The 9,225-nt window shown below is 48.1% G+C and overlaps 1 long non-coding RNA gene across 1 annotated transcript; it reads left to right on the top strand.

The window, feature by feature from the left end:
• The first annotated feature begins 173 nt into the window (after positions 1-173).
• LOC109368065 lies at positions 174-7,616 on the top strand. Its single transcript, XR_002115705.2, has 3 exons — positions 174-951; positions 1,313-1,453; positions 1,551-7,616. It is a non-coding gene; the product is annotated as an uncharacterized LOC109368065 (long non-coding RNA).
• Positions 7,617-9,225: the final 1,609 nt, after the last annotated feature.

Below are 9,225 nucleotides of genomic sequence, written 5' to 3'. Positions count from 1 at the left end.
CCCGCCCGTTCTGCGCGTGCGCGGAGTGGGCGCCGCGCCTCTTTCTTCCCGCCCGACGGTGACCGTTAGCGCTGAGGGGAGCGCGGCCCCCAGAGCCTCCGGTGCTGCTCGAGATCGCTCTGAGGGGATTTCCCTATCCTTAATGTTCTGGCCACGCTTACAGTTATGTCTTGTGGTGATTTTTAACTCCCTCTGTGCCGCCGCTGTACGTCGACGGATTTTGCTTTGTTAAATGCGCCCTCTGGTGCTCGCCTGGGCAGCTCTGCTCGTCCCCCAGCTGTGCACGGCGCTCTGAGGGGCTGGCGGGGCCCAGCAGCGGCTCACGGCCAGGGATGGGCTGAGGGGAGACCTGGTTCACCCAGAACCCTTCCAGAACCCCTCAATCTACCCCTTCCAACCCACTCAGAACCCCTCAGTCTGCCCCATCTGACCCACTCAGAACCTATTTGGTCCATCCAGAACTCTTCAATCTGTCCCATCCGATCCACACAGAATCCCACAATCTGCCCCTTCCAACCCGTTCAGAATCCCTCAATTTGCCCCATCTGATCCACACAGAACCCCTCAATCTGCCCCATCCAGAACTCCCCACTGCCCCACGCTGTTTGTGGACAGGAGCTGAGGGATGTACAGAGGATCCCATGTTGTTCTGCTCCACACACCCGGGCTGTGTTTCCAGCAACTGGTAGATTGAAATTTCTGATAGCAACTTTCTGGGTAATTTCATTTTATAGGGGTTGAACTTGATCTCTTGAGGTCACTTCCACCCCTGCAATTCTGTGATTCTCTGTGTTGGAAGTCACTACATCTCTGTGTGGCTCTTGGTTGGTGTTTTTTCTGCTGTGGAAAGAGTGGTGGTAGAGTTCTTTAGCCTTCAGTATTTGCTCCTCCATCTCAAGGACAGCTGACAACGAAGCATCAGGTCTGCACTTCTTGTGTGTTTGCTCTCAGGTAGGGCTGCAAAGATAGGGCTGCATTTATGTTATCTGTTCCCTTTACTTCTGAAGGCAGCTGACCCCTTGCTGCAGGACAGCAATCTAGCATTCCTTAGCAGAAAGGAGCCAACACCTCACAGCTTCAGCCAGCAGCCCAGGCTGCTTGTTCAGGTCACATATTAGGAACAATTTCTTCTCCTGAGAGCAGTCAGGCACTGGTACAGGCTGTGCAGTGCCTGGGGGGGGGTCACTGTCCCTGAAGGTGTTCAGGAACGTAGAGATGTGGCACTGAGAGATGTGGTAGGGGTGGGATTGGAATGGATGATCTCAGAAGTCTTTTCCAACCTTTCTGATTCTATGGTTCTGATCACCTGCAGCAGGATGTGATGGATGCCAAGCAGTGGTGCCAATGGACCCATCCTCAACAGCAAGGCTGCTGACATCGTTCCTTCAGTGACTTCAGAAGGGCATGTAATAAACAATGTAGAAGACAGGGAACTTGAAAAACATGACTAGGAGTAAGTTAGATGCCAACATAAACAGTGAGTTCTGAGGCTAATTCTTTGAGGAATTTATGAAAGGTTAAGTAGAGATTGTCTTTTCTTATTCTTTCAGATGCTGGCAAAGACCATCAGGCTCTTCTCACACAGTTTGGACACCTGGACCATCAGAATCCTGACGGGTGAGCCTCAGGACTGGGGATTTTGATCAGAGCAGTGAGTGCCAGATGTAAACTACTGTGGCTGTACATTCTGTGGAGTGAAAAGCAGAGAAAGAAGTTCTCAAGTTAAAGCCTGGAACCAGAATGGTGCAGAACCAATCTCCTCACTGTTCCTCCAGATCTGCTGATTCAATTTAGAAAGCCAGCTTTAAGTCTGCCACGGTGTGAGTGCAAACCCACATATTAAGATCAGTGAAGCTGACGTTGTGCTGTTCACACTTCCAGGATCACCTGTTCAGCTGCCTGTTGGTATCAAGGCACTGCCTTGCCATCTCCACTCACATTCCTTACTTTTCATTCTTATCTGAAAGGCTTCCGGAGCAGACGCTGCGCACTTGAGCCCAAAGAAAGGGCAGATCTGGTGTGTAGGACAGCGCTTGTAAGACTGTCTGTAAGGATGAGAGGGAAGTTCAGTTCTTCTGGTAGCTTCAGAGAATTTATAGCAAAGTTAGTACCTTTTTTTTTGGTCAGAAAGCATTATCTCATGATGTGGGCAACTGTCTGAAATATGTCATGTAGGTGACTCAGTCCCACACCCAGCAGTAATCTCCAAATTCCAGGTCATTATTGGTTTTGTATGACTTCAAGTGCAACAAAGAAGAAAGTTTCTTTGTCCCACTATTGTTCACCCGAGTCTCAGCAGGCACCCAAGCTGCAGTATCCTTTGAGCAGCTGTAGCTCATGCTGCATTTCCTTTAGATGCCAATGTAATTGCTTCAAAGAAGGACATATGAGCTGAAGCCAGGGGACGTTAACTTTAAAATAGCTACCAGCCCATACAGGCTTCCATTTCAGACTTGTCTTCGCATTTTAATTTTTCCTAGCTTTGCTTTTACACTCCAAAGCCACAATATCACACTGTTATGATTACTAATATCTTTTTCATGCCAAGAACCCAGTCCTTCTCTACCAAAACTGTTCCCAAAATACCCTCACTCCCATTGCTTCCTCCAGCACTGCCAGGGCAGCTCCAGCATCTCACAGCAAGGCAGCATCGTTTTGCTCTCACTGCTTACAGACAGGAATTGCAAGTTGGTGCAGCTCTGAGGGCTGTGCAGGCCAGATCTGTGCACACAGATCATTCAGGCAGTTAAGGCCAGTAACTGGAGAAGCTGGCGGAGCCCATCGGCCGTCTGCTTTGTTGGAGGAGGAGGGCCTAAAGTGAAGTCCTGTTGGAAGCACAGCTACTTATGTGAAGCAATAAACAAAAATAAGACGGGTGTACAGGGAAGATTGTAAGGTGAGGCACGGTTTGGGCCAAATCACTCCATCTCCTCTGTGCAATAAGATGACTGCATCGCTCCGTTGGTGCAACAGTAACTAAAGAGCCTTTTCTCTCCTTCCAAAGCATCTCACGGCTTCTCAGGCAGTCACTGTCCCTTCCACTCATCCCGAGCACCAAGAGAACACTTAAGCATTAAGGGATGAAAAAACAACCAAACTTGTGAAAAGAAATAAGACAAACCAGAAAAGCACACTGGCTGCTACAGACAGAACTGCTCCAGCTGAAGCGACCTGGAGGTACTTCCATGTGACTGCGCTCCCTGGGCCTTCTACCAGCAGGAAGGATTAGCAGCAAGATGATCTGTCAGTCCCTCTCCCCACTGCACTGCTCACCAACCCATGGAGACATCGATTCCAGCTCTGATGAGAGGCAGAGGTCCCAGAAACAGGAAGCGTCCTAATAAAAGCTGAGACGGACGTGCTGTTGTCCCACTGAAGGAAAGGCAGAGAACAGTCCAGCTTTCAGCCACGCAAACATGCAAACCTGTGGGCATACAGCTGGTGGTTCTTTGTCCAGGCAACAGGTCGGGAGTTGCAGCAAATGAATGGAAAGCAACCTCTCCAGCTGCCATTGCTGGCAGGGCAGCACAGGACGCTGAGAAATCCTTGGCTGAGTGTAAGCGCTGCTCAGCAACAACTGAAACATTGCTGTGTTATCAGCTGTGTTTGTCTCCTAAATGCCAAACGGCACCACGCTGCTGCAGGGGAGTGAACCATCTCAGGCACAGCTGGGGCATAAGCCAAAGGAAAAGTGTTTGGAGAAAGAAATAGGAAACATGGCAGCTAGAGCTCTCACAGCAAGAGGCTGAGCTTTGTAGGAAGCTGATTGTTGCCAAGACTGTAACACGTTGCATTACTGCTTTGCTGATTAGGCTCTATTTTATCAATATTTGTGTTATGTAGCTGAATTTTATGAGCAAAACAGTGAGCACAAAAAGATTTCTCATTTTAAAGGAACTTCTTGAATCGAGATCTCCGTTTAGAAATGGAGCTGTCTTCTGTGTCTGCTCGTGAGATCAGTACCTGCTCCCTCACTGATGGAAGCAGCTGCCCGCTCTGGGCTCCTTCCACATCTCCATTCTTGGACTGGTGACTTGAGGTCTTCTCATCAGAATTATCCTCCGGCCAGGAAGAGTTTTGTCTGCATACTTAGAGCATGAAATCTGGCCTGCAGGCCAAGCTTGCTGTTCTGAAAATTGAGACAAGCACCATGTAACCCCTTCAGAGTGACTGGGAACAGCACACATTTGGTATCACTATCTCATTTGTATACTTTTTCTTACGTACTGAACTAGGAACGTTTTTGTCAGCCTGAATCATCAAGATACAGATGCACAAATAACTGCCAAGGGCGTTAAATGGTTCACAATGACAGGCTTTGTTCTGCAGGCAGCTTGCAGTGGTGACCCACAGCTGCCTCACCACTGCAGCCCTCAAGCCCTGCTGACCTTGCACCGACTTCACCTGCAACTGCATCACAGCTTGACTTTGCTTACAGGCCCAGCAGAATTTAATAACTGGTAAAGCACTACAAGTGCTAATGAGCCATTTGCATGTTCTCAGGATGGCTACAGGTGATTGAAACAAACCAATAAAACTGTTTTCCTTCTTTAGAGTTCACTTGATTGAAAGGCTTCAGTTCCTGGAGCTCTGCTGTCCTTCAGCTGTCAGAGACAACACAAGCTTGAGACCAAGAACAAATGTGATTGGCAGTAACGTTTAAATCCAGGCAATATTAATCACTTTTTAAGAGTACTCCAAAGAGTAAAAACCTGCTGTTTCATTAGGCTTGAGAAGCTTTACTGATTTAACCTTACAAAATAAGGAAGAAAAAAGAGTAAAAATATGCAAGAGCTCCACCTTTCTGAGTCTGAGCGGTACTGCTGTGGAGACGGCAAGTGGGAGCATCCCAGCAGTCAGCACTTAGAAATTCAGGAGCAAGGCTCTGGAACAGCCTGCTAGGAAGAGTGGGATGGGAAGATCCCAGAATGGTCTTGGGGTGCATTTCCAAAAAGGCCCACGTGCTGGGCTGCCTGCAGAGCGGGGATGAGAGCGGCGTTCCTGAATGGAAGTGGTCCCTTTATGCTGAAAAGCCTCCACGATGCCACTCGTTTGCTCCATTCTCAAACAAACATCCTGTTGTTTGTAGGCAAAGAGGTCAAACAGAAATTGAGGTTCTCAGTGACCATAAGGTTGGCTGCGATCATCACTGATGTGCTGAAAGCTTTAATCGACGCATCCTCAAAAATCTGATTAGGAAGCAGAGATTGTACCTGGAAGAAAAGCTTCCAAGCTGCCAACTCATAGTTGAACTCAACGTTTCTATGCATCAGAGAGAGAGAATAGCCCTTGCATGGGAGGCAGAGAGGGAGAACAGCCCTTGCATGGGAGGCAGTAAATGCAGGAACTGTAAAACTCAGGAACTGAATGGCTGCTGGGAGTGGAAGCGGTGTAACGGGGACTGCAGGCTCGATGGAGGAGCTTAGCTCATTATCTCCCCTCCTGGAAGGGCCACTGAAGATACACGAGTACCACACTGAACACCATGAGGTGGATCTGAAGCACCGAAGGCGTGCAGTTGGCCAAACCTACAGAGCACTGCACAGGAGCTCTGCTCTGGGAAAGGTCTGTGTCTGCTGATGGGATCTGACACCTGCCTACTGGCTAAAAGAGAAAGGGAGCAGTGGTAAGTGTAACAAGTCTGAACTTCTCCTTCGAGGTTTCCTTTGCTCATCACTGTGGTAGAACCAGCAGTGACTTGGTGCTTTCCTAGATAGAGCAGTGGCTCTTGCAGGATGCTTTTGATTTTTAATCCTCACCTACTTATAGAAAAACAAACAAATGTAAAGGACCATCTCCCGAGTGATGCTCCGAGAAGCTGATGGCCTGCTCTGTGGGCTTCCCCCTGGCTTCAAATGGGGAAGCAATTACATTCTCTACAATTAATCTGTAGCCAAAATAAAGCTGTAACATGATGTGTTTATTGCTACCTGCTTTCAAAAGAAAGCAGCAGAATGTACTCACTACTAAATCCAGACCCAACTGATCTAGCTGGGAAGCCGTGCAGCAGGCACCCAGCCAGCCAAGTGCTGCCTCTGGAAACATGTTTAAACTCAACATCCAGAATGCATTTCCAGCAGCACATCGGATGTGAAGACCAATCTGAATTCCCAGTGGCTCTGCAGCCCCAGGCAATGCAGATAAGAGAGGTATTCCCCAGCTACTGCAAAGGCTACTCTTCAGATTAATTTGCCACAGTTTTCTTTTAACTCACCACTGCTGAGCTGCCAGTGAGAGGGACTGAGCTGGAAGAAGGGGCTGGAGGAGTCTGGGGACAAAGACAGAGTGTTGCAGAGAACAGCATCCCTGTGCCCAGGTCAGGAAGCAGGAAGGCTGTGTCTGGATGTTCCTTCAAGGTGCTGCTCCTCTGCAAACAGCAAACCTGTTAATAATAGTGAACAGAAAACCAAAGTGGGGTCACACAGACTGGAGAGCTGTTGGTGGTGTTGCTGGCCCTGCAGGGTCACCAGCACAGAGCAGAGCAAATGCTGGCTCTGGGGAACAGAAACCTCCAACAAAGTGTCAGTGCTCTGCAGAGCGAGAACAGTGGCTGTTTTCAAAATGAAGTGGAAGGTGAAAAAGTTACAGCTCTCAAAAACAAAAATACAGTCCAAAATGCAACCTATGGAACTCGTTGGACTGGTCCCATTTCTAACAAACTCCAATAACAAACCACAATATTAATACAAATGTACTCTTCTCTTTGAAGTTCTGCAACCTCAACAGTTTTTTCCTCCATCAGTTAACTTTCTACTCTTCCCACTTGTGAGTGGCTTACTCCCACAAATGAAGCAATATTCCAACACTGATGTGCCAAATTAAATCCCTCCTACGATCCCAGCTCTGTGAGGCTCTTAGAGTTCAAAGCATCAGAGATCAGTCCAAGTCAAATAGGTGCTGATCAGGAATGATGCTGGTGTGGTATTAAAGCATCTTCCAGCAGGTTCTCACACTCACTCAGCACCAAGCCTCCCTGTTCTGCACTCACTGCATCCTGAGCTGATCCTCAGGGATGATGTCTCCACAACTCCTCTCATAGAAAATAACATCCATCCCCATTCAAGGCAAAGCAACCTCAGCCCAGACTCATTAAAGCCTCATTAAGTCACGCTGTAGCTCGTGCCTTGACTGCCACAGACACGACGTGAGCTGCCGACGTATTTTCAACGTGAAACTTTTTGTTGTTTTTTTTTTGTTTCTAAATTCTATCAGTTCGGTCTGTTCATGACAGTCTGCATTGGCAACAGCAGAACAGAGCGAGTATTCCACGTGCAGCAGTTGTGTCCCTCACAAGAAAGCCCAGGATGAGACCAGCTTACCATCTACACGTTACATTACTAACAACCCAACAGCACTACTTGGTGTAATAATGTGCCTGTTAAAGAACGCCGAGTGCAAAGCAACCACAACTCATTAAAGAAGGAGGATATGTTTCAGAAGAGTTTCCTTCTGCCAAGCTTGACGCTGGTTTGAGTCTTCTGTCACTTATCTTAAACTGCTGAAGATCATTTAAAAGTCATCGACTGATGAAAAAGTGAGGCCTCCCTTATGAGGGTGGGTGGTGATAGGATAAGGAGAATGGTTTTAAACTGAGACAGGGGAGGTTTAGGTTGGATGTTTGGATGTGAGGAGGAAGTTTTTCAGCCAGAGGGTGGTGAGGCACTGGAAAAGGTTGCCCAAAGAGGCTGTGGATGCCCCATCCCTGCAGGCATCCAAGGCCAGGCTGGATGTGGCTCTGGGCAGCCTGGGCTGCTGGTTGGCGACCTGCACACAGCAGGGGGTTGGAACTGGATGAGCACTGTGCTCCTTTGCAACCCAGGCCATTCTGTGATTCTCCCAAAGCAGTGTGAGCACACACAGCTGGAACAGCAGTTGCTGTCACACAAGAAAAAAAAATCAGAATGCTGATAGGCAAACATCAGTGTAATCAGATTTCAAATGAAGGTTCGTAAAAAACTTCCTTTCAGGTTGCTTTCTTCCCTTAAGAGAAACAAAGATTAGCAAGATGTTTTCAATTACTTTTGTTAAAAAACAATTAGAAGACTTAGCTGAAGCAAGCATTTCTGCATCCTTCCAAGCTGGTCAGAGTTTCTGTAGCTTGCAAGATGCTGGACTCAGAATTGGACAGGGTTCCAATTATCTTGCACTGTACAAAGGGGAGCTGCTGACTGCATTGTACTCCGACTGCCTGCCCCAAGTGTTGGTTGAATCCTCACATTCAATTTTTAACTTCACTTCCTACTCAGTTTTGCTGAGGAAAGCAGAAGTGAAGAGCGCAGCTTTGGTTGTGCCGTTGGTTGTGTCTTGGTTCTTCCCAGGTGGGATATCTTCAGAGCCCTCAGTGCTCTCTTAGTAAGGTTTAAGTGGAAGTGGAAGGGTTGCCTGAAGAGAGAAAAGGAATTTTGCTAAACACAGGATTCCTTCTTTTCCCACACACAGAGTGCTGTGTGTACACCTCCAGCGATCCGCAGCAACGAATACTTTCTGTTCTCATCACATTTTCAGTCTTTCATAGAATCACAGAGTCATGGAATCATTAGGGCTGGGGAAGACCTCTGAGACCATCAGATCCAACTCTGACCCCCCCACCATACCCCACGTCCCCGAGTGCCACATCCCCACAGTTCTTGAGCACCTCCTGGGCTGACCCCACCACCTCCCTGGGCAGCCCATCCCAACAACCCCAGTGCTGACCCAGCAGCCTCCCGCAGTGCTCTGGCTCCTGTTTTCACACGCGGTGGGATCGTTCTGAGCACACCAAGCGTGGCTGCTCACTGTGGCAGCACAGCAAGCAAACATCAGCAGCTCGGAACTTCCCAACCCCAGCAGGCCAATGTAAGAGATGCACATTCTTCCTAACAAAACTAGTAATAGCTTGCCCAACAGGAATATGTGCCCTGCTGATATGGGAACGTGGAGGTATGGGGATAAAGAATAAGTTTGGGCTTCTCCTCCCCTTTCTCTTCTCACCTTTCATGGACTCGGCTGTTAATGAGAGCCAGGCAGTGGAGCCCTGGGCAGAGCTGACTTTATGTAGAGAGCAGTGCCCACTTAGGATGCCTGGCACCCCAACCCTTCCACCTATTGCTTTTCTACACTACAAGCAGAAGAGTGCACTGCCAGAATAGTTTCTTTTATCCAAAGTGGATATATATAATAAAATATACAGTGCCTTCCTTGTGATTAAGAAGAATGGTTAATTGCAAGCAGAACAAGCATAAAGTT

Source organism: Meleagris gallopavo, chromosome 6 (genome assembly GCF_000146605.3).
Source record: "Meleagris gallopavo isolate NT-WF06-2002-E0010 breed Aviagen turkey brand Nicholas breeding stock chromosome 6, Turkey_5.1, whole genome shotgun sequence".
In the NCBI taxonomy this organism is placed as follows: domain Eukaryota; kingdom Metazoa; phylum Chordata; class Aves; order Galliformes; family Phasianidae; genus Meleagris; species Meleagris gallopavo.
The sequence above is the reverse complement of the archived record's forward strand: the minus strand, read 5'-3'. Positions and strand labels throughout refer to the sequence as shown.